This window comes from Heterodontus francisci, chromosome 12 (assembly GCF_036365525.1).
Source record: "Heterodontus francisci isolate sHetFra1 chromosome 12, sHetFra1.hap1, whole genome shotgun sequence".
In the NCBI taxonomy this organism is placed as follows: Eukaryota; Metazoa; Chordata; class Chondrichthyes; order Heterodontiformes; family Heterodontidae; genus Heterodontus; species Heterodontus francisci.
Window position 1 is genome coordinate 25,160,203 of NC_090382.1, and position 24,388 is coordinate 25,184,590.

The following is a 24,388-nucleotide window of genomic DNA, read 5'->3' on the forward strand; positions in this document are numbered from 1 at the left end:
ATAGTGGGTGGGAGGAGGGTTCAGTTGCATGGAAAATTAGGGAGTCAAAGTTAAAGGAGAAGATAGGAGTGCAGGTTAGTGATGAGGCTGATTGTTACCAGAAAAAAAGGAAGGGATAGAACGTGTGAACGTCATATTGTACCAAGGAATCGTACAAGAGTAGGGAAATTTAATAATAGAACAAATTTAAAGTCTTTGTATCTGAATGCACGAAGCATTCGGAATAAAATAAATGAGTTAACAGCACAAATAGAGATGAACGGGTATGATTTAGTGGCGATTACTGAGACGTGGTTGCAGGGAAACTAGGTTTGGGAATTGAATATCCAAGGGTACTCAGTATTTCGGAAGGATAGGCAGGAAGGAAAAGGAGGTGGTATAGCTTTGTTAGTAAAGGAAGAGATCAGTGCTGTAGTGAGAAACGATATAGGCACTGGAGATTAAGACGTAGAATTTGTCTGGGTAGAAATAAGAAATAGCAAGGGAAAGAAGTCCCTGGTGGGAGTAATCTGTCGGTCCCCAAACTGTAGTTCCGCAGTGGGGCACAGTATAAACCAGGAAATACTGGGGGCTTGTAAGAAAGGTACAACAATAATCATGGGTAATTTTAATATGCATATAGACTGGATTAATCAAATTGGCAAGGGTAGCCTCGAGGGAGAGTTCATTGAATGTATTAGATATGGTTTTTTGGAGCAATATGTTGTGGAACCAACCAGGGAGCAGGCTATTCTAGATTTTGTATTGTGTAATGAGGTGGGATTAATTAATGATCTCATAGTTAAGGATCTTCTAGGGAAGAGTGATCATAGCATGCTAGAATTTCAAATTCAGTTTGAGGGCGAGAAACTGGAGTCCCACACGAGCGTTCTGGAGTTAAACAAAGGTAATTACATAGGTATGAGGACAGATTTGGCCCTAGTGGACTGGGCAGGAAGACTAAAAGGTAGGACAGTTGATGAGCAGTGGCAGATGTTTAAGGAGGTATTCAATTCATCCCAACTAAAATATATTCCAGAGAGGAAGAAAGATTCTAAGAGGGGGAAAAACATCCATTGCTAAGCTAGGAAGTTAAGGATAACATAAAGACAAAAACTAAGGCATACCATATTGCAAAGGCCAGTGGCAGGCTGGAAGATTGGGAAACTTTTAAAGATCAACAAAGGATTACTAAAAAAAAATAAAAAGAGCAAAGGTAAATTATGAAAGAAAACTAGTGCAAAATGTAAGAATGGATAGCAAAAGCTTCTATAAGTATGTAAAAGGGAAGAGAGTTGCCAAAGTGAATGTTGGTCCTTTGGAGGATGAGACTGGGGAGTTAATAGAGGGGAACACAGAAATGGCAGAGATGCTAAATCAGTATTTTGCCTCAGCTTTCACGGTGGAGGACACTAGTACCATCCCAATAGTAACAGGTAATGCAGAGGTTATAGAAAGGGAGGAACTTAGAAAAATTATCATCACTAGGGAAAAAGTACTGAGCCAAACTATTGGGATTGAAGGCAGACAAGTCCCCAGGGCCTGATGGCCTACATCCTAGGGTCTTAAAGGAAGTGGCAGTGGAGATAGTGATCCATTGGTTATAATATTCCAAAATTCCCTGGATGCGGGAAAGGTTTCAGTGGATTGGAAAAAATCTAATATGCCCTGATTCATAAAGGGAGTGAGGCAGAAAGTAGGAATCTATAGACTAGTTAGTTTAACATCTGTCATTGGGAAATTGTTAGAACTCATTATTAAGGAAGTAACACAGGACATTTAGAAAGTCAAAACACAATCCATCAGAGTCAGCATGGTTTTATGAAGGGTAAATCGTGTTTGACTAATTAGCTAGAGTTCTTTGAAACTGCAACAAGCAAAGTGGATAATGGGGATCCTGTAGATGTAGTATATCTGGACTTCTAGAAGGCATTTGATAAGGTGCCACACAAAAGATTAATACACAAGGTAAGATCACATTGGGTTAGGAGCAATTTATTAGCTTGGATAGATGATTAGCTAACCAACAGAAAACAGAGGGTCGGGATAAATGGGTCTTTTCTGGTTGGCAAGATGTAACTAGTGGGGTGCCACATGGTCCGGTCTTCAGGCCCCAACTATTTACAATCTATATTTAATGACTTGGATGCAGGGATAGAAGGTACTATAGCCAAATTTGCAGACGACACTAAAATAGGTGGGATAGTAAGTTGCAATAAAGAAATAAGAAATTTACAAATGGATACGGATAGGTTAGGTGAATGGGCCAGAATTTGGCAGATGCCGTTTAATGTGGATGAGTGAGAGGTTATCATTTTGGTCGGAAGAATAGAAAGGCAAATTATTATCTAAATGGAGAGAAACATCAGAGTGCTTTGGTGCAGAGGGATCTGGGTGTCCTCATGCATGAATCGCAGAAAACTAGTATGCAGGTGCAGCAGGTAATAAGGAAGGCAAATGGAATTTTGGCATTTATTGCTAAAGGAATAGAGTATAACAGTAGGGAAGTGTTGCTGCAACTGTACACGGCATTAGTGAGACCACACCTGGAGTATTGCATACAGTTTTGGTCCCCTTACTTGAGGAGGGATGTAGTTGTGTTGGAGGCAGTTCGGAGGAGGTTCATTAGATTGATTCCAGAGATGAGGGGTTTGTCTTATGAAGAGAGATTGAGCAGTTTAGGTCTTTACTCTCTAGAGTTTAGAAGAATGAGAGGAGATCTAATTGAGGTATATAAGATGATTAAGGGGATAGACAAAGTAGACGTAGAGAGGATGTTTCCTCTTGTGGGACAATTGAGAATGAGAGGTCATAGTTTTAGGATAAGGGGTAGCAGATTTAAAACAGAGATGAGGAGAAATTACTTCTCTCAAAGGTTCGTGAGTCTGTGGGATTCACTACCCTAGAGTGCGGTGGATGCCAGGACATTGAGTAAATTTAAGGAGGAGATAGACAGATTTTTAATTAGTAAAGGGTTGAAGGGTTATGGAGAATGGGCAGGAAAGTGGAGTTGAGGCCGAGATGAAATCAGCCATGGTCATATTGAATGGCAGAGCAGGCTCGAGGGGCTGAATTGCCTACTCCTGCTCCTAGTTCTTATGTTCTTATAAAAGCTATCATGCAGGTGCAGCAATCAATTAGGAAGGCTAATGGTATCGCAAGAGGATTTGAGTACAGGAGTAGTGATGTCCTGCTTCAATTGTATAGAACCTTGGTTAGACCGCACTTGGGAAGGATATTATTGCCATAGAGGGAGTGCAACAAAGGTTCAGCAGACTGTTCTATGAAGAGAGATTGGGGAAACTGGGCCTGTATTCTCTAGAGTTTCGAAGAATGAGAGGTGATCTCATTGAAACCTACAAAATACTTAAAGGGATAGACAGGGTAGATGCAGCTAAGATGTTTCCCCTGGTTGGGGAGTCTAGAATCAGGGGACACAATTTCAAAATAAGGGGGAAGCCACTTAGGACAGAGATGAGAAATTTCTTTACTTAGAGGGTTGTGAATCTTTGGAATTCTCCACCCCAGAGGGCTGTGGAAGCTCAGTCGTTGAGTATGTTTAAAGCAAGATTGACAGATTTCTAAATCCAAATGACATAAGGGGATAGTGTGGAAAAAAAGCATTGAAGTAGATGATCAGCCATGATCATATTGAGTGGCAGGGCAGGCTCGATGGGCTGAATGGCCTACTTCTACTGCTATGTTCTCCAGTCTAGAGAAGTTGAGGAAGGGAAGAGTCAGAGATGGGCCATGTGAAGACAAAGGAGGGGTGGAAACCAGAAGCAAAGTTGGTGAAAGTTTCCAATTTGGGCGAGAACAGGAAGCGGCACTGACAGTTAACATTGTACCAGAAAAAGAAGCAAGGGAGCGGAATTGTGTAGTACTGGAACAAAGAATGTACCACATAGGCTACAAAAAGGCAAGCATAGCTCGGACCCATATGGGTTTGCAGAGCAACACCTTTTATTTGGAGAAGGTGAAGTTGTTCAAAGTTGGAACAAGTTCACCCAGGTGGTAATGGATGGGAACTGGCTGGGCCTCGGTTCAAGGAAGAAGCGGCTGTCCTGGTGGGGGATGGTGGTGTAGAGGGACTGCGGGTCCATGGTGAAAAGGAGATTGTTAGGGCCAGGAAACTGTGCAAGTGGTGGAGATCATTGGAAGAGTCACGGATGTAGGTTGGAAGAGAGTGGACAAGGGGAGAAAAAATAGATTTGAGATAGAAAGAAATAAGTTCCATGGAGCAAGAATAGTCTGAAATGATGGGTCTACCAGGGCAGTCCTGTTTGTGGATCTTGGGAAGGAGATAGAAATGGGGGGTTGGGGGTCCAAATCCAGGCCCATCTTTACTGAAACTCCATATTTGATAACCTCCAAAAAGATTTCCATCCCTGTTTCAGTACTGAAACATAAAGTTTTTTTTATTCATTCAAGGGAGGATTGTGTTACTGGTGAGGTCAACATTTATTGCTCATCCCTTGTTGCCCTTGAGGAGTTGATGGTGAGCCATCTTCTTGAATACAACTCAGAGTAGTTTGCCAGGCCATTTCAGTGTCAACCACCATGCTGTGAGTGTGGAGTCACACATAGCCCAGACTGGGTAAGAATGGTAGATTCCCTTCCTTCAAGAACATTAGTGAATCCAGTAGTTTCATAGTCACCATTAAGTTTTTTATTCCGGATTTTACCAAATTAACTCAATTTAAATTCCCCAGCTGACATGGTGAGATTTGAACTCATGTCTCCACAACATTAGTCTTGGCCTCTGGATTACTAGTCCAGTAACCATTATGCTACCATACCCACTAACTATGTAACTGTAACCATGGTAAACCATCCCTCCTAATCCTTCTCGAATTGTCTGCAGTATTCAACATGGTTGACCACACTATTGGCGCAGTGGTTAGCACTGAAGCCTCACAGCTCCAGCGACCCAGGTTCAATTCTGGGTACTGCCTGTGTGGAGTTTGCAAGTTCTCCCTGTGTCTGCGTGGGTTTTCTCCAGGTGCTCCTGTTTCCTCCCACAGCCAAAAGACTTGCAGGTTGGTAGGTAAATTGGCCATTATAAATTGTCCCTAGTATAGGTAGGTGGTAGGGAAATATAGGGACAGGTGGGGATGTGATAGGAATATGGGATTGGTGTAGGATTAGGATAAATGGGTGTTTGATGGTCGGCACAGACTCGGTGGGCCGAAGGGCCTGTTACAGTGCTGTATCTCTAAACTGAACTAAACTAAACTAAACTATCCTCCTCCAACATTCATTATCCAGCTGAATGGGACTATCCTCGCCTGGTTCCATTCTTATCTGCCCATTCGTAGCCAGAGAATCACTTGCAATGGCTTCTCTTCCTGCTCCCACACCATTAGCTCTTGAGTCCCCCAAGGATCTATTCTTGGCTGTAATCTGTTTCTCATCTACATGCAGCCCCTCAACGACATTATCCAGAAGCACATCCAGTTTCGCATGTAGGCTGACAACACTCAGCCCTACCTCACCACCACTTACCTTGACCCCATCCAATGTCTCTGATTTGTCACACCGTTTGTCCGACATCCAAGATTAGATGAGCAGAAATTTCTTCAAACAAAATACTGGAAAGACCAAAGCCATTGCCTTCGGTCCCCGCCACTAACTCTGTTCCCTACCTCGGACTTCATCCCTCTCCCTGCAGCTGTCTGAGGCTGTGCACTTCATCACCAAGACTGTCTACCTCTACTCCATAATAATGCCCGACTCTGTCCCTGCCTCAACTCATCTGCTGCTGAAACCCTAGTCAGTGCCTTTAAATCTGACTATTCCAATACTGTCCTGGCCGACCTTCCATCTTCCAACTTCGGCTCATCCAAAACTCTGCTGTCTGTATTTTAACTCGCACCAAGTCCCATTCATCCATCACTGCTGTGCTCGCTGACCTGTATTGGCTCCCAGTCTGGCAATGTCTCAATGTTAAAATTCTCATCCATCTTTTCAAATCCTTTCATGTCCTCACCCCTAATTCTATAACTTCCTAGTGCCCTACAAGCACTTCTCCAAATCTGGTATCTTCTGCCTCCCTGATTTTAATTACTCCACCATTGGTGGCCATGTCTTTGGTTGCCAAGGCTCTGGAATTCCCTCCCGAAACCTCTCGGCCTCTCTGCTTTTCCTTTTAAGATACACCTTAAAACTTAGCTCTTTGACCAAACTTTTAGTCATCTGTTCTGATACCTGCTTCTGTGGCTCAGTGTTAAATTTTGATTAATAATGCTCTTGGAAAGTGCATTAGGAAATTTTGTTACGTTAAAGGTGGTACATAAATGCAAGTTGTTGTAAGTTGTTGTTGTAGGTTGGAGGCCATGGGGCAGGGGAAGATCTCCAGAGGAAATGAGGTCAGTGACGGTCTGGGAAATGATGGCTTGATGTTTGGTGGTGGGGTTATGGTCCAGGGGGAAGTAGAAGGAGGTCAGAGAGTTAACATTCAGCCTCCACCAACCAAGTCCGCTCACGAAACAACAGTGCCACCCTTGTTAGTAGTTTAAGTGGCAAAGAAAAATTTCTCTGGAAAGATATATTAGCCTTGGAAGGGTTACAGATTTTCCCAAATACTACCAAGTTAATTTTTGAAGACAAGTTACATAAACTTGGTTTATATTCCCTTGAGTTTAGAAGATTGAGAAGGGATCTAATCAGGTTATTTAAAGTTATTTAAAATGCTTAGGGATTACTGAGACATGGCTACAGAAAAATCAGGACCAGGAATTCAACATTACTGGGTATAACATATTGTTATGGCCATGTGAGGAAGGGGTCCCAGGCTCCCTTCCCGCCCCTTCTCCGGTTTGGCCATAACAGGGTTTATCTTTTATAAACACTGACTTTAGCTTACCACCTCAGTGAGCCCTAGCTCACTGCACTCTAATTACAATTGCAAATGAACCAATCAGACAGGTTTTCTTAGGTTTAAACAAGAAAGATGTAACTTTATTATCCTTAGCACTCTAACCTGGTTAAAATTACTAAGATAAGCACAGATCCATGCTCACAAGCATACGAGAGGCACACACACACACAAATAGATACAGAGGGGAAGGAAGAGTTAGGGAGGTTGAAGTAGAGATTTTAATAAATAAAATACAGATACGGTTCTTAATGTCCTTGGTATAATGTCCTCAGTTATGAGGACAGACTGGAAAGGCTAGGGTTGTTTTCCTTGGAGCGGAGAAGGTTGAGGGGGGACCTGATTGAGGTATACAAAATTATGAGGGGCATTGATAGTATAGATAGCAAGCAACTTTTTCCCTTAGCGGAGAGGTCAATAACTGGGGGCATAGATTTAAGGTAAGGAGCAGGAGGTTTAGAGGGGAGTTGAGGAAAACATTTTTCACGCAGAGGTTGGTTGGAATCTGGAACACACTGCCTGAAGGGGTGGTAGAGGCAAGAACACTCACGACATTTAAGAAGTATTTGGTTGAGCAGTTGAAACGCCATAACATACAAGGCTACGGGCCATGTGCAGGTAAATGGGATTAGTTTGGACGGGTGCTTGATGGTCGGCGCAGGCGCCTTGGGCTGAAGGCCCTTTTTCTGTTCTGTAAAACTCTATGCCTCTAATTGAAGTTAAGTTCTTGGAGTCCTTGCTGGGGCCATATGCACAATTCCAGGCTTGCTTCTCTGGTACCAGAAGGCCGAAGAGAGGCTTTGTCTGTGGTCTTGAAACGTAGAAGCTGCCATCATGGTTTTCCTGGGTTTTGCTGGAGAAAGAGACAGAGAGAGATGTCTTCCTCTTGAGGTTCAGAATTTCAGTCTGTTTCCTTTCTGTGAGGCACAATTCAAAAAGCCCCAGACTTACCATCAGGTAGGTTATGTGACCATCTCCTTGTTTGAAACAGCAACTTCTTGGAGGGTTGTTGAATTTCCAAGTCTTTCAGACATACTCGGTGGGGGTGGAGCTTGGCTCCTACAAAGTCAAACGGTGTTGATCACCACTATTACCAAGACCAACCTTGCTAATTGAATCAAGGAGCACCCCCATTGTCTCTCTATACACCTGTCTGTCAGCTAGCCCTTATCTTCTCAGAATGGAAATGTGCAACCATGTTTTCAGCTGTTCAGTTCCACTTTTAAAAAAAAAGTTATTTGCAATGACCAGTAAAAAGTTACACGCAGTGTCCCATATGACGAAATTAATATGTTTCCATTTGGCAGGTGTGATTTCCGTCACAATATTTAGAAAAGATAGAGGGAGAAAAAGGAGAGGTGTACTTATTAGGATAAAATAGTGGCAGTAGAAAAAAGTGATGCAGCTAACAGCAACACAGAAATAGAATCCATATGGATAGAGATGAAAGATAATAAAGGATCAATCACACTGATAGGTGTACTCTACTGACCACCTAATAGTGGAAGGGAGGTGGAGGAGGAAATATGCAGACAAATTAGTGAATTGAGGTAAAATCATAGAATGATAATCATGGGGGATTTCAACTACCGAAATATTAGTTGGACAGAAGAGGTAGGTAAAGGGGATAAGGGAATGTGTACAGGACTGCTTTCTAATCCAATATGTAAAAAGCCCAATAAGGGAAGATTCACTATTGGATCTAGTAATGGGGAATGAACCAGAGCACATAAGGAAAAGTACGGGAACAAATAGGCAAAAGTGGCCATAATATATGCTTTAAGATGATGATAGAGAAGAACATATGTATGACGAAAACCAGGTTAATAGATTGGAGAAAAGCTGATTTTGCAGGGCTGAGAATAGAGCTTGGGAAAATAAAATCGGCAACAATATTGGCAAACAATAATGTAGAACAACCACTGAAAGCATTTAAAACGGTGTTCAACAGAGTAGGAAAAATATATTCCGCTTAAAGGAAAGAACAAAGTAAACATTAGTAAGACATCATGGATGAATAAAGACATGAGGGAACAACTGAGGGTTAGGAAAGAGGCATACATAAAGTACATAGACAGCAGAGGAGTGCATGATAATACAGAATACGAAGAGATTAGGAGAGAAGTCAAGAAAATAATTAGGAAGGCAAAGAGGAAATATGAAATTAAATTATCAAGAAACATAAAACAAAGTAGCAAATTATTTTACAGGCACACCAATAAAAAAAGGAAGGCTTTGATGGGAATAGGACCATGAAGGGATAGATAGAATAATACCACAGGTAATTATAGAGAGAAGGCAGAAATATTAAATAATTATTTCACTTTTCAGTGTTTACCAGGGAGATAGAACAGATAGACATGACATTGAATGATGAGATGAGTAATGAGACTAGTGTGTTCAAAATAAAACTGGGATGTATTAAATAAATTAACCAAACTCAAAGAGGATAAAGCCCCTGGTGTGAGTGGATTACATCCATGCATTTTAAAAGAATCTAGGGAAGAGATAGCAGAGGCATTGCTATACATATTTAGTAATTCATCAGAGAAAGGTGTAGTGCCAGAAGACTGGTGGATAGCTAACATAATTGTAATATTTAAGAAGGGGGACAGAACATACCCAGAGAATTATAGACCAGTCAGCTTAACATCGGTGGTAGAAAAAATAATGGAATTTCTACTAAAGGATAAAATAGAAGAACAGCTAGTAAAAAAGTGAATAGTCATCATAGATTTTTAAGGGAAAATCTTGCTTGACCAACCTTATTGAATTTTTTGAAGAAGTAACAGAGAGTGTAGACAATGGTGATGCAGTAAATGTAATTTATCTGGATTTTCAAAAGGCCTTTGATAAATCGCCCCATAATAGACTCATGAACGAAACCAGAGAATGCGAAGTCAGGGGACAAAGGGCAGCATGAATTGCTAACTGGCTTCAAGACAGATAGCAGAGAGTGAGAGCAAAGTGTAGTTATTCACAGTGGCAGAAGGTGGGAAGTGGATAAATGCTGGGACCACTGCTGTTCACAATTTACATTAACAATTTTTACTTTGGAATCAAAAGCATAATTTCTAAATTTGTGGATGACACCAAGTTGGGGGAAATGGTCAATATTGCAAAGGACAGCAATAAATTACAGGAGGACTTTAATACATCTGCAGAATGGGAGAATAATTGCCAAATAAAGTTCAACACAGATAAATGTGAGGTAGTACATTTTGGTAGGAAGAATAAGGAGGTCACATATTACTTGGATGCTACGAGTCTAGGTGGGGTAGAGGAACAAAGGGATCTCGGACAATAAATACACCAATCACTAACAACTGCACCACAGGTTAGCAAGGCCATAAAATAGCAAACCAAGCACTAGGCTTTATTTCTAGAGGGACAAATTGAAAAGTAGGGAGTTTATGCTAAACCTGTATCGAACCTTGGTTAGACCACATGTTTACGACGAAGTGAGAAAGGTGTCTAGGGGTTCCCTCTCAGCCTTTGCCTGATTTAACCGTAACGGGGTTTAATTTTAAAAGCAGTGTTTTTATATCCCCTCAGTGAATCCTTGTTTGTTGCTTTCCAGTTGTAAGGCAAATAAATCAATCAGACAGGTTTTCTTAGATTTAAACAAGAAAGGTGGAAGTTTATTAATCTTAAACTCTAATTCAGTTAACGACTACGAATACGCGATGCGACCACGCTAGCATGCATATGCAATAAACACACACACAGACAGAGACAGAAAAAGTAGAAAGTATATAGGGGAAACATTTGAGGCAGTATCTGGGAATTATTTGCGGTCCTTTAAGTTCGATGTAGAGTCTTTGGTCGCTGGTAAGTCTTTTCTCTCTTGAGCTTTAAGTGATCTCAGTGGATCTGGAGGTTAGTGAAAGACAGAGAGAGAGCTAGCTAGGAGAGAGGCTCTCTTCCACGTTCAGGTACAATCTTCCGTCTGACCCAAACTGTCCTGTGTGCAGTTCAAAAACAGAGCTGGGCCAGCGGGTTAGCAATGTGACTTGCTTTTTAAACAAACTCCTGCGTTTGTAGATTCCAAAGCTCTCGGTGTGGGGTGGGGTGGGGTGGGGGGGGGGTGTGGTGTAGTCCTGTCTCTTATACCGACAAGATGTGGATCACCATTTCCCAGACTGATCTCTGTTAACTGAATCAGTGAGTAGTTCTCATTGTCTTTTCAAGCACTGTCTCTGAGAATGCAATTTTTTTGCCAGCCACTGCTGATCTCTTTAAACAAGTCATCTCTCCACTCCAGCAACAGTTTAAAATTAATATTCATGTGATAAAATTAATATGCCTCATTCTTGGCAGGAGGGGGTCTTCATGACACCTCAACATCCAGCAGAATGAAATGCGATTTTTTAAAAGAGCATTTCATTAAAAGGGACTAGAGAGAAGAGTAGGTACAACAAAACATACATGCATCTCTCTCATTCATTCAGCAATCCTAAGAATTGTTACAGCCTGTCTTTTCTTGGCAGCAGTGTTGCTTTAAACTAACCTTTTTGGCATCTCGATAACATGTGGTTTTTGGGGAAGTTTTTCAGTTTGCATAGTTCCAGGACTGCTTAGGTTGTCTTTGTTCCTGTTGAGGTCTGCAGGGGAGGGTTAGATTTAATTAGCCCTAGGTTGGAGTTCTGCTCAGGGGCACCAGCAGTGGATGGAACCACTGAACTCTCTTTCAGTGCTTTGATGAGTCTTGCAAAGACTTTTCACCTTAGGGGATGGTTAGTTCCCGTTTCTCCTGACTGTGAGGGAGGATTCCTTGCTAATCTTCCGTTTGTCCTCTGGGACACTCCTGCTTGCAGGTATTTGCCCAGATTCTACTGCACTGCCCTGTCCTCTCGAGGACTTTCTTTGTCTCTGCAGGTTCCTCTAAATGCTGTTAGCAACTCTGGTGGGATGCTTCTAGTGTCTGCATTTACATAGGAAGATGTGGGGTCTAACTTTTCAAATATCTCGGGGTTGGCTGACCGGACAGTAGGGGTTTTCATCCGGGATTCCTCCTGGACCTCCTTTAACCTGCCCTCTTTATCCCTTTTCCCCCTTTCCTTTCTAACCTTTTGCCAGTCTTGTGCCTGGCTGTTCCCTTTTACTTTTGGCAGGGGTCCCTTACAGTTCACCAGCCCTCTGTTGGAGGGCCCCCCAAACACCGATACAGGACTTAGGGGTGCAGGTTCCACTGTACGTTGGGGTTTCTCCTCAACCTGGCACATGCAGCAACTCCTACAGTACTCTGCCACATCTTTGTGGAATTTTGGCCAGTCAAACCGCAGTCTTATGCGGGCTTTGGTTTTTCGTATACCGACTTGTACAGTCACTGTAATCTCATGGGCCATTCTTAATATTTCTGTCTGCTACCTCGGCGGCACCACTAACCGGTGAAACACTGTCCACTCCTTTCCCTCAGATCTGTGAGGAGAACTCCACTTCCTCATCAGTACCTCATTCTTTAGATAGTAGCAGTCGGGGACTCTCTCTGCTTCAATCTCAGACTGGGCAGCTTGTGCTAACTCTTTCAATACTGAGTCAGCTCACTGAGCCTCAACTAGAGAAGATTCATTTAATTTATTCCCTGGGTCTTCTAACTTTCTAAAGGAAGTCTCAGACAGACAGACCTCATGGTTATCTGCCTGTAGTGCCAATTCAGTCTCCTCTGGGGAGCTGATTTGGTCCTGGCCTGATTCATTATACATTCAGGGAAACTGCAGGGGACCATCTCCTGCCACAGTCCTGTCTCTCTGACCTCCTGCGGTCTCTCTTCCACTACTGGAGAAGCTGCCACCTTCGACCCTGCCTGATCATTACTTAGGAGCAGGTCAACCTCGTCCACAGGCAAACTAGGGACAATCCCTACGTTCACTGGTCCCGAAACTAGGTCGCACTCCAAGTGCACCCAGTGTAAAGGTACAAGCACACACTGCCCTCCAATACCATTCACTACCATTCTGGTGTTCACTGCACTCTCTGGGGGAAAGATCAGGCCTTTTCCCAGTAAAAGGGATCTCGTGGCCCCTGTGTCCCTGAGAATTACTATGGGCTTGCTTTCCCCCTTGAGGGGTTACTCTCCCTTCAGACACAAAACCCGGATAACCTTCAGGAATCCTGTTAAATTGTCCTGCACTTGCAGCAGTAAGCTTCCTAGATCTGACTCTTACTGCAGTTAAAGCCACACCTTGTTCTGCTGTGCTTTCCCAGCGGGGTCCTTTCTCCTTCACTGAGCGGGTGTGTCCTGATTAACCCCACAGGTTTTCCCTTTAGTTTCCAGCAGTCAGCTCTTAGATGCCCTGCTTTATTACGATGGAAGCACACAGGTCTCTGGGTCTCACTCCTACTTACAGCACCTTCTTTTTTGGCTGGAGGAGGACCTCCTGTGTCTCCTGCTTTTCTTTCCCTCCCAGGACTGCTTGGGTTTCTATCACCTTTCCACCCTTTGTCCTTTTCGGATTTGTGGGGGTGACTAGGAAAGGTTTTCCTCTGGGGAACCGACTTATAAATGAGAGCAAACTTATCAGCCAGCACTGCGGCTTGCCGGGATCTATGAACCTTCTGTTCCTCTACATGTGTTCTTTATGGAGAGTGAGAGAGGGTAGCAAAATTACCTCTCTATGATTTTCATAGCTGAGCTGCACTTTAAGAACCCTCATCCATTGGTCAAAAGCCAGCTGCTTATCTCTCTCAATCTCCAGGTAAGTTTGATCAGCTTGCTTCTTGAGGGTTCTAAACTTTTGGTGATAGGCTTCCGGTACTAACTCATAGCAGTTTTTATCAGTTCATAATTGGATGAACTCTGATCTGGCAACATGGAATAAAACCTCATGGGCTTTTCCGGTTAGCTTGCTTTGTAGCAGGAGAGTCCAAGCCTCAGCTGGCCACTTTAACTGCCTTGCCAGTTTTTCAAAAGACACAAAAAAAGCTTCCATGTCTCCCTCAATGAATTTTGAGATCAATTGGGAAAGTTTTAACAATTCTGTACCCAGCCCTGAATTACAATGCTCCATATTGGCCATGCTTTCACTGGGGTTAGTCTGTCGCCCTCTAGTTAACTCAAGTCACCTCAGCTCTCTCTCTTCACATTCCTTCTGGAAGGTTCTTTCTCTTTTTCCCTCCTTTCTCCTTAGGTTCCTTTTGGAAGGCTCTTTCTTTCTCTCTGTGTCTCTTTCCCTTTCTTCAAATTCAAGTTTCCTCTGTTCCAATTGTACCTATGCTAGTAATACCCTGTTGGAGTCCACTTATAACCCTGTTTCTGCTTCTTCAGATTCAAGGGGAAAATGGTTGGCCACTATTCTTAGGAGTTCAGACTTCCTAGCCTTGCCATGTACAGTGATCCCACACTGCTCAGCCATTTTCCTCAATTCTTCCATTGATAGTGCTTTTAACATCCCAAGTTACTTCACCCTGACTTGGAGAGCCACTAGCTTCAGTTTCAGACATGTTATTATTCTAGCACACACAACCACAAGAAAACCTGTATTGAAATCTTTTCTCTTTTTGATTGGGAACAATTTGGCTTCCCTGTGAGTCAAATCCAGATGCTAGCCCCCAAATTTCTGTTATGACCAGGTGAGAAAGGGGTCTAGGGTTCCCTCTCAGTCTTTGCCTGGTTTAACCGTAATAGGGTTTAATTTTAGAAACACCATGTTTTTAGCTCCCCTTCCTTGTTCTCTGCTTTCCAATTATGAGGCAAAGAAATCAATCAGACAGGTTTTCTTAGATTTAAACAAGAAAGGTGGAAATTTATTAATCTTAAACTCTAATTCGGTTAACAACTATGAATATGCGATGCGACCATGCTAGCATGGAAACACGATAAACACACATGCAGATAGAGACAGAAAAAGTAGAAAGTGTAAAGGGAAAACCTTTGAGGCAGTATCTGGGATTATTTACGATCCTTTAAGTTTGATGTGGAGTCTTTGGTTGCTGATAAGTCTTGCCGTTTCGTTGGGGCCCAGTACACGCTTTAAAACTTGTTTCAGTGTAGGAGTCTTTTCTGCCTTGAGGTTTAAGTGACTTCATTGGATCCGGAGGTTAGTGAAAGAGAGAAAGAGAGCTAGCCAGGAGAGAGGCTCTCTTCTTCCAAGTTTGGTTACAATCTGCCGTCTAACCCAAGCTGTCCTGTGAGCAGTTCAAAACCAGACCTGGGCCAGCAGGTCAGTCATGTGACTCCTGCGTTTGTGGATTCCAAAGCTCTCGTTGGGAGAGTGTAGTTCTGTCTCTTACACTGATAAGATGTGGAACCATTGCCCAGACCAATCCCTGTTAATTGAAGCAGTAGCAGCTCCCACTGACTTCCCAAGCACTGTATCTGAGAATGTCAATTTTTTGCCAACCACTGCTGATCTCTTTAACCAAGTCATCTCTTCACTCCAGCAACAGTTTAAAATTAATGTTCATGTGACAAAATTAATATGCCTCAATCTTGGCAGGTGGGGGTCTTCCTGACAACACTTAGAGTACTGCATGCAGTTCTGGTCGCCATATTATAAAAAGGATATAGAGGCACTGGAGAGGGTGCAGAGAAAGTTTACAAGGATGCTACCAGAAATGCATGGGTATACATATCAGGATTTGATGAACAGGCTAGACCTCTTCTCAAGAAAAAAGAGGGCTTATGGGTGACCAAATAGAGGTCTTTAAAATTATGAAAGATTTTGATCGAGTGGATACAGAGAGAATGTTTTCTCTTGTGGGGAAGAGTATAGCTAGAGTCCATCAATATAACATAGTCACCAAGAAATCTAATAGGGAATTCAGAAGAAACCTCTTTACCCAAGAGTGGTGAGAATGTAGAACTCGCTACCACAGTGAGTAGTTGCAGCGAATAGTATAGATGCATTTAAGGGGATACTAGACAAGCGTATGAGGGAGAAGGGAATCGAGGGTTACAATGATAGATTTACATAAGGAAACATGAGTCTCGAGTGGAGCAAAAACGCAGCATAGACTGGTTAGGCCGAATGATCCGTTTCTGTGCCATATATCCTATGATTCAAGGATTCATTGGGATAAATACAGAGAAAGAAACTAGTTCCTCTGACGGGGAGTCCACAACAAGAGGGCATAAACTTAAAATTAGAGAAAGTACTTTTTCAAACAAAGGGCAGTGGAAATCCGGAACTTGTTCACTCAAACCACTGAAGACTGAGATTGAAAACGTTTTGTTAGGTAAAGGTATCGAGGGATATGGAACAGAGGTGTATAAATGAAGTGATGGTGCAGATCAGCTGTGATCTAATTGAATGGTGGAATAGGCTCGAGGGGCTGAATGGCCTACTCATGTTTCTATGTTCCAATTTATTTGATCTTCTCCTATTTGTCATTGTCTAATGCCATCTTTGTCTATGTGCAGTATTTTAGCTGCTGCTCTTGGAGAGTTTTAACAGTCTCAAAAAATTTGTTATTAAAAGTAAAAGGAACAATATTTTGTGATAGCCATTGATAAGTTAGGAATCAGATAGGCTTCCCCGAAAAACAAATGAAGGCAAACGTCTACTTTTCATGATATGATGTTTGCATCCTTGAAACAAGGATATTCTGATTAGAAGCTCAGAATAAAAATAATAAGCCAGCATAACAATAAGAGAAGGATGCCATAGCCTATCATAGAAACAGGAGTAAGCCATTTAGTCCCTCGAGCCTCTTCCGCCATTCAGTTAGATCATGGCTGATCTGCGACCTAACTCCATATATCTGCCTTTGCCCCATATCCCTTAATGCCTTTTATTAACAAAAATCTATTACCCTAAATCTATCTATTAACAATTAATCTAACATTAATTGCCATTTGGGGAAGAGTTCCAAACTTCCAACACCCTTTGCATGAAGAAATGGTTCCTCATTTCACTCCTAAAAGGTCTGACTCTAATTTTTTTGACTATACCCCCTAGTCCTAGACTCCCCAACTAGCAGAAACAGTTTCTCCCAATCTACCTTATCTGTTCCTCTTAATATACTGAAAACTTTGATCAAATCACCCCTTAATCTTAATTCCAGGGAATACAACCCTATTTTGTTAAATCTCTCTTATCTTAATCCTTGGAGTCCAGGTATCATTCTAGTAAATCTAAGCTGCACTCTCTTCAAGGCCTATTTATCCTTCCTAAAGTGTGGTGCTCAGAACTGCTCAGAGTATTCCAGGTGTGGTCTAGCCAGGACTTTGTATAGCTGAAGCATTATTTCTAACCCCTTATATTCTATTCCTCTAGATTTAAAGGCCAGGATTCCATTAGTCTTTTCGATTATTTGTACCTGTTCAGGACATTTTAATGATCTGTGTACCTGATTCACAGAGAATCTTGGACCTCCACTGTTTTTAGCTTTTCATCATTTAGGAAGTATCCTGTTCTATCCTTTTTAGGTTCAAAGTGGATGACCTCACATTTGCCTACATTGAAATCCATTTGCCACAGTTTTGCCCAGCCACTTAATTTGTAATTTTACATTTCCATCTTCAGTTTACCAGCACAGACACTATGGGCCAAATGGCTTCGCCCTGTGCTGTCACCATTCTATGATCTACACTGCTTACAATGCCGCCTACCTTTGTATCGTCAGCAAATTTGGATATGTAGCTTTCTATCCCACCATCTAAGTCATTACTAAATATAGCGTATAGTTGAGGCCCCAGTCCCGTAATGAGTTCTTTTATGTTGTCTAATGCAACATAAGTGAGATGGATGGAGTCCAGTTAGTTGAAGATCTCAAATAGGTTTATTACCGCTAAACTATTATATAGTACAAGCTAACTATTTACAGAATCTTAATCTGGGTGTTACTGTTACAGAGTGACTCTGGCTTCAAGTCACATGACTACGTCCTGGTACTTAGCTCATTAGCATACTAAGATTTTAAAGGGACATCACTCTTAAAGGAAATCATACATGTTACGACTGAGGCGGGAGGAGTGCACTGTTAAGTCAGTCCCACTTCTCCACAGCTCACAACATATATTTAAATTTTCCCACTTACCAAAACAGTCAATCAGATACACTATTTTTCCCAGAATAGTACACACTAACCAGATTTCTTTACTGAACAACAAAATTATCAATTTATTATAAAACAAGTCTTAACTAGGAATGAAATGAAACATAAACACACAGATTAAAAATTTTGAAAGTCCCAACATTAAATTTGTAATGTCCCCTTTTTTTCACCTTAGCCAAATTTTAAAGTCTCTTTTTACCTTAATCCCTTCACACACACGCACGCATATACATCGGTTAATCGAAAAAAGATAAAAGGGATTTTTATAAATTCAGAGCTTCTGTTACAGAAAAATGGGCAGATTACTTGCTTGTTTTTGAAGAAGACAGCAAATGAGATGTGTCGTTCCAAAACTGGCGTACAGTCTAACATCCGAGTACACGTGGACGGATCACTAAGATTTTCCAGAACAGTTCTTTTCAGGTAGCGTTGAGAATTATTTTTAGCAGGCTGTCTTCAAATACAGGAAACAAGATGAATTGACAGTGAATTTATCAGGGTCTTTAGAGTTTTGCTGGAAAACGAAGCTGGGTTGTGGTCTTCTCTTCTTCCTTGGAATTCTCTCCTTCTGCAGCAGACTTGACTTTATCTCAGTCCGGAAGGTGAAACGCACACACATGACTGACTGATAACCAAAAACCTTGAGTTTTCTGCCCATCCCAGGTGCGCTCTGCTACTACTAGGCTTGTCCAATCAAGGGAATGATTGTCAGTTCTCTTCCCCTGTTACCAGGGTTTCTGTTCTGTGTTTAACTTGAGACATGTGGCAACCAGTAATATTGTTGCCACAAGTTACTTTAATGCCCCCTTGATGGCTTCCTTTAAAAAAAAAACATGGTCCAACATTTATTCAGTTTAATTATAAATTCCTTTGAAAAATATTTTAAACAAAATACAGAATCACTTTCATAACAGACGACATCCCCTTTCTTTCCAAAGATAGGTCTTGTATGCTAAAGATAAAAGCACATAACATTGGATAACATCAAAATTATTTACATAGGTATAGATATTGTGAAATTTACAAGTATAGAGACTCAAACGTTCATATATCATCTCAGTGGTTTGACAACTCTTGCTGGGATAATTTGCGTCTCAGCTGTTGCTGTTTCTTCTGAGGTTTCTCCCTTTCTGCATCGGTTTCTGTTGTTCTGCTTTCAGCCTGTTAATATACTCTGTTGCTTTTCTCAAGATTACAACTTTTGAGACCTTGTCATTCCTGGAGAGTTCTGGCACCTCATCTCGAAGAGCCAACAGAAAATGCTTCAACTCATTCCCCCTCTGCTTCTTCAGGGCATTGCATGTCCATCGACCTCTCTTCATCCTCCGCAGCTGATGGCCTTGGGCTCAAGGTCGAGGACTTGTTGGGGAGGAGTACTGGCCTCGTGGTGGTACCTGTCTGTTCTGGCTCGTCTTGGTGCTGGCGGTTCTCTAGATAACAGAGGTGAAGGTGCGGCATAGTTGTTCTGTTGTTGGGTTTCCAGACTGTACTTTGTTATGCTGGCCAGAGTGAGGGACTTGAAACATTTGTGTGGGACCCCTCTGTTCAGCTCTCCATACAACACGATCTTGGGCAGGCAACTGTTGTCCATCCGGGCAACGTGACCCGCCCAATGCAGTTGGCTTTGCAGGAGGATGGCCTCAATGCTGGCAATGTTGGCTGTTTCCAGGACTTCAATGTTTGTGATGTGGTCTTGCCAGCGGATTTTGAGGATGCTGTGGAGGCAGCGCTGATGGAAACGCTCTAGAAGGCGTACATGACGGCAGGATAGGACCCATGACTCGGTGCCATACACAAGGGTTGGTGAGGACTATGGCTTTGTACACTTAGAGTTTGGTCTGTGCTCTGAGGCTGTGGTTGCTCCACACTTGTTTGTAGAGTCTGTCGAATGTACTGTTTGCTTTTGAAAGCCTTGTCTATGGTGGAATCAAACGAGATGACGCTCCCCAAATAAGTAAATTACTTGACGGCATTCAGCTTGGTTCCCTGGATGACAATGCTTGGTGGTCTATATTCTTCTTGGGGTGCAAGCTGATGCAGAACTTCAGTTTTCTTCAAACTGGTATTTAGTTCGAAGTGTTGTGCCGCCTCGGAAAAAATCCGACTGACTATGGGCCAGGAGAGCAGAGTCATCGGCGAAAAGAAGTTCACAGATGAGGTTTACTTGTGTCATTATATGAGCCTGATGACGCCTGAGGTTGAAAAGGACTCCATCAGTCTGAAAGTGTACGTAAACTCCCTCCTTAAGGTCTTCCATTGCCTGCTGCAGCATCATGCTGAAAAAGATGAATAAGGTTGGGGCCAGCACACATCCCTGCTTTACGACATTGGTGATTCAGAAGGGACTCGAGAGGTCGCTGTTTTGCTTGACTTGTCTGTACTGATTTACATGAAACTGCTTCACCATGGCCTGGAAGCTGGGTGGGCATGCAAGTTTTTCAAGGATTTTCCAAAGTCTGCTTACAGTGCCTTGGTGAGGTCTATGAAAGTGACATACAAGTCTTTGTTTTGCTCACAACACTTTTCTTGCGATTGTCTGAGTGCAAATACCATGTCTGTGGTGCCACTGTTTGCTCTGATACTTCACTGGCTCTCTGAGAGGCTTTCTTCCGTAATGGTAGGCACAAATCTGTTCAGAAGTATTCTAGCTAGGAAAGGAGGGTGATCCCCTGGTGGTTGGAGCAGTCTGATTTTTCTCCTTTGTTTTTGTACAAGGTGATGATAATGGCATCACGAAGATCCATGGAATCCTGCCCTGTTCCCAGCAGGCCGTGAAAAACTCATGGAGCTTGGCTTATAGGGCAGGGCCACCATGCTTCAAGGCTTCGAGTGGAATTCCATCGAATCTGGGGGCTTTGTTGCTCTTCATCTGGTTGATGGCGGTCACAGTTTCCTCCAGAGTTGGGCTCTCATCCAGTTCTTCGTTGATAGGTTGTTGTTGGATGCGATTGATGGCAGTATCATGCACTGTGCACTTGGCGCTGAAGGGAGTTTCAAAGTGCTCCGACCAGCGATCCAGGACTGATTCCTTGTCAGTGTGTAGGGTCTTGCCATCGACACATCTCAAGGGGTTTTGGGTTTGATGTGCTGGTCCATAGACAGATTTTAGTGCTTCATAGAAACTTCTTAGGTCGCCAGTATCAGCGTACAGTTGAGTTTTGACCGCAAGTGCGATCCACCAGTTATTTTGTATGTTCCTCATTTTGAATTGAAGGGTGCTGCATGCTTGACAGTAGGCTGTCTTTTTCTCTTGGCTGGCCGGCTGAGCCAGGTGAGCCTGATAAACTGACCTTTTTATTGTTAGCAAATATTGAATTTCCTTGTTATTTTCATCAAACCAGTTCCTATTCTTCTTGGTGCTGGGTCCGATGATCTTGTTGGAAGTATCTAGAACTTAGCCTTGATGTGTTCCTAGAGTTCTTCTGGAGTGGAATCAGCAGTGAGAACAGGATGTTCCAGTCTAGTCCATAAGGTTGCTTGATATCTATCTTTGTAAGATGAGGTTTGCAGGTTGCTGACTCGAAATTTCTTTGATGAGTTGTCTCTAGGCCTGTTCTTGGGCTTTGACTTGAAATGGAAGTTCAACTTTGAACAAACGAGCCGGTGGTCTGTATGACGGTCAGCACTGGGCATGACTCTAGTATGCAGGAAGTTCTGATGGTCACACTGATGCACAAAGATATAATCTAGCAGGTGCCAGTGTTTAGAGCGGTGATGTATCCATGTGGTCTTGAAGCGATCTTTTCGTTGAAAGAAGGTGTTGGTTATGGACAGCTGCTTTTCTGCACAGAGTGCCAAGAGTAGGGCGGCACAGTGGCGCAGTGGTTAGCACTGCAGCCTCACAGCTGCAGGGACCCCGGTTTGATTCTGGGTACTGCCTGTGTGGAGTTTGCAAGTTCTCCCTGTGTCTGCGTGGGTTTTCTCCGGGTGCTCCGGTTTCCTCCCACAAGCCAAAAGACTTGCAGGTTGGTAGGTAAATTGGCCATTATAAATTGTCACTAGTATAGGAAGGTGATAGCGACAGGTGGGGATGTTTGGTAGGAATATGAGATTAGTGTAGGATTAGTATAAATGGGTGGTTGATGGTCGGCACAGACTCGGTGGGCCGAAGGGCCTGTTTCAGTGCTGTATCTCTAATCTAATCTAAAAAAAAATCCGTTTTCATTACAGTTTCCAAGCACTCTCTTCCATGCCAGGCTGTCACAGCCCACTCTGGCATTGAAATCGCCAAGGATGACAATTTTGTCCTTGGGAGGGGCATTCTGGATGAGTTCACGGAGATCCGTGTAGAACTTATCTTTGCCAGCTGGATTAGCCTTCAGACTTGGAGCATAAAAGCCCAAAAGCTGATGAGCGTTGCATGCTGTTGGTCTTGGAGGGGGAGGTGCAGGGACATGATGCATTTGGAATAGCCAGTTGGCAGGCTTGGAAGTTTAGTGGTGATAGTCTTCTTCACCATGAACCCAACACTAAAGAGGTGTTGTTCACCTTGAGGTCTACCTGACCAATAGAGGGTGTAGCCAGCGTTGTGTTCTGTCAGGCTGCCTTGCTCCGAGAAGCAGACCTCACTTGACCACTATATCATCTGGCTAGCTCATGGGCCACCAGGGCTGAGCCTCGTTGGGAGCAGCTATTGTCACCAGAGTCAAGCATTGTTCTCACATTCCAGCAGGCGAGTTTCAGAATTTTTCTTCTTTTCCAACCTTATGAAGTGTTAGGAGTTCACGTTTCCTTCTCAGTCGCGGTTTGGCCACATTAAAAGATACCTGTTGACCGCTGCACGCCAACTGGGTGGTGAGAGGATGAGCATTTGTTTAGGCCACCTTTTCTAGGTCCCTCTCCAATTCAGGAGCAAGCAATGCTGTCCTTCAAAAGGCTGCTTGATCGCTCAGGGTGCTACCAGGTGATGATGTCTTCTTTAGGTCATCATCAAAACAAAACAATATCCTGCATGCAAGATTGGAACTCCGGCTGCCGTTTTCACCCCTTTCCCGCCACTACAGGACTTACATGCTGAGTTGTAGTTGGGATGGATTTCCTGCCAGTTTGCGCTGACTGACCCCACCCTTTAAACCTGGAGCTCATCTGTTGTGACCCAGCGAACTAAGATGGCCGCAGCGAGGTCTCCAAGCCATTAATTTGGATTCAGAGTTTCCCTCTCCTAGGTGGGTTGCCGACCAAGGCTTGAAAGGAACCTCATTCCCATACTATTTTATCCATAGCTGGTATATCAACAGCAATAGTCCGTGCAATATGGTGTGGCATGCCTTTGGTCGGGAACATGATGGTCACTTGAGCTGCTTGGAATCCTTCCGCCCTGGCCATTACCTTTATCAAGAAAGACATCTGCCCAGATGGTGTCATGTTCATCATTTCTCCCCTCACTACGTTTCACTCATCAGCTGAGACGGTGTGCCGGGGTGTGGCGCCTTGAGCCAGCAGTGAGAGCTGGGTGTAGATGAGGACCAGTGATTCCAGTCCATCCTTCAAATAGGATGCACCTGACTGAAAATACAAGGGTGCTACCTCTATCTGAACACCCCAGAAAACAGTGGGCATTAACTTATAGAATAATACAGCACAGAAGGAAGCCATTCAGCCCTGTGCTGACTTTATGAAAGCTATCCAAATCATTCCACACCCCTGGTCTTTCACCATCACACTGAATATTTTTCCTTTTCAAGTATTTATCCAATTCCCTTTTGAAAGTTACTATTGAATCTGCTTCCACTACCCTTTCAGGCAATGCATTTCAGATCATAACAACTTGTTGGGTAAAAAAAAAGTCCTCCTTATCTCCCCCAGCTCACTGCCAATTATCTTAAATCTGTATCCTCTAGTTACCAACCCTCCTGCCAGTGGAAACAGTTTCTCCTTATTTACTCTATCAAAACTCCTCATAATTTTGAGCACCTGTATTAAATCTCTCCCTAACCTTCTCTACTCTAAGGAGAACAATCAGCCTCCCCATGTAACTGAATTCCTTCATTGCGAGTACCATTCTGGTACATCTCCCCTGCACCCTCTCCAAGGCCTTTCTAAAGTGTGGTGCCTAGAATTAGACTCAGTAGACTACATGAGCAGGTGGCTGATGCAATCTCTGAGCACATCAGCCACCCCAAACCCACCCACAGTCAAAATCTTCCACATGGTCCTTTCATGTTTGAAATTTGAATAATGATCTTCCCAATTTTCTTTTGACCTAATAAATGAGTGAATGACCAGAAAATTCCTTGGAACTGGTCTTGCCTGGCTGCTGAAATATTGCCAAAAATGTGGTGGAAACATTATTTACGTGCATTAACTGGGATTTTGCCACACTGAGTGGAAACAGCTCTGAAGAATTTACTGCCAATGTCAGTAGTAGACTTTTAAGGCAATATTTCATAAATCTCAACAGAGACCTATTCCATTGAGAGAGACTCTGCAAGACGGATGAACCATTGGTGGCTAACTAAGGAAGTTAAGGATGTTATCAAATTGAAAGAAAAGATATATAATGTTGCAAAGATTAGTGGTAGGCTAGACAATTGG

At 42.9% G+C, this 24,388-nt stretch overlaps 1 protein-coding gene across 2 annotated transcripts in view; it reads right to left on the reverse strand.

Annotated features, from left to right (window-relative positions):
• The window catches only part of thg1l (tRNA-histidine guanylyltransferase 1-like), an 86,513-nt gene that overhangs the window by 47,168 nt on the left and 14,957 nt on the right, over positions 1-24,388 (reverse strand). Inside the window, exon 2 of one of the 2 annotated variants that reach the window (XM_068043207.1) lies at positions 18,165-18,672. The exons of the other annotated variant lie outside the window; for it this stretch is intronic. The gene's annotated coding sequence lies outside the window, so the exon portion shown is untranslated. The remainder of the gene's footprint in view (positions 1-18,164; positions 18,673-24,388) is intronic. 2 annotated transcript variants of the gene reach the window in all.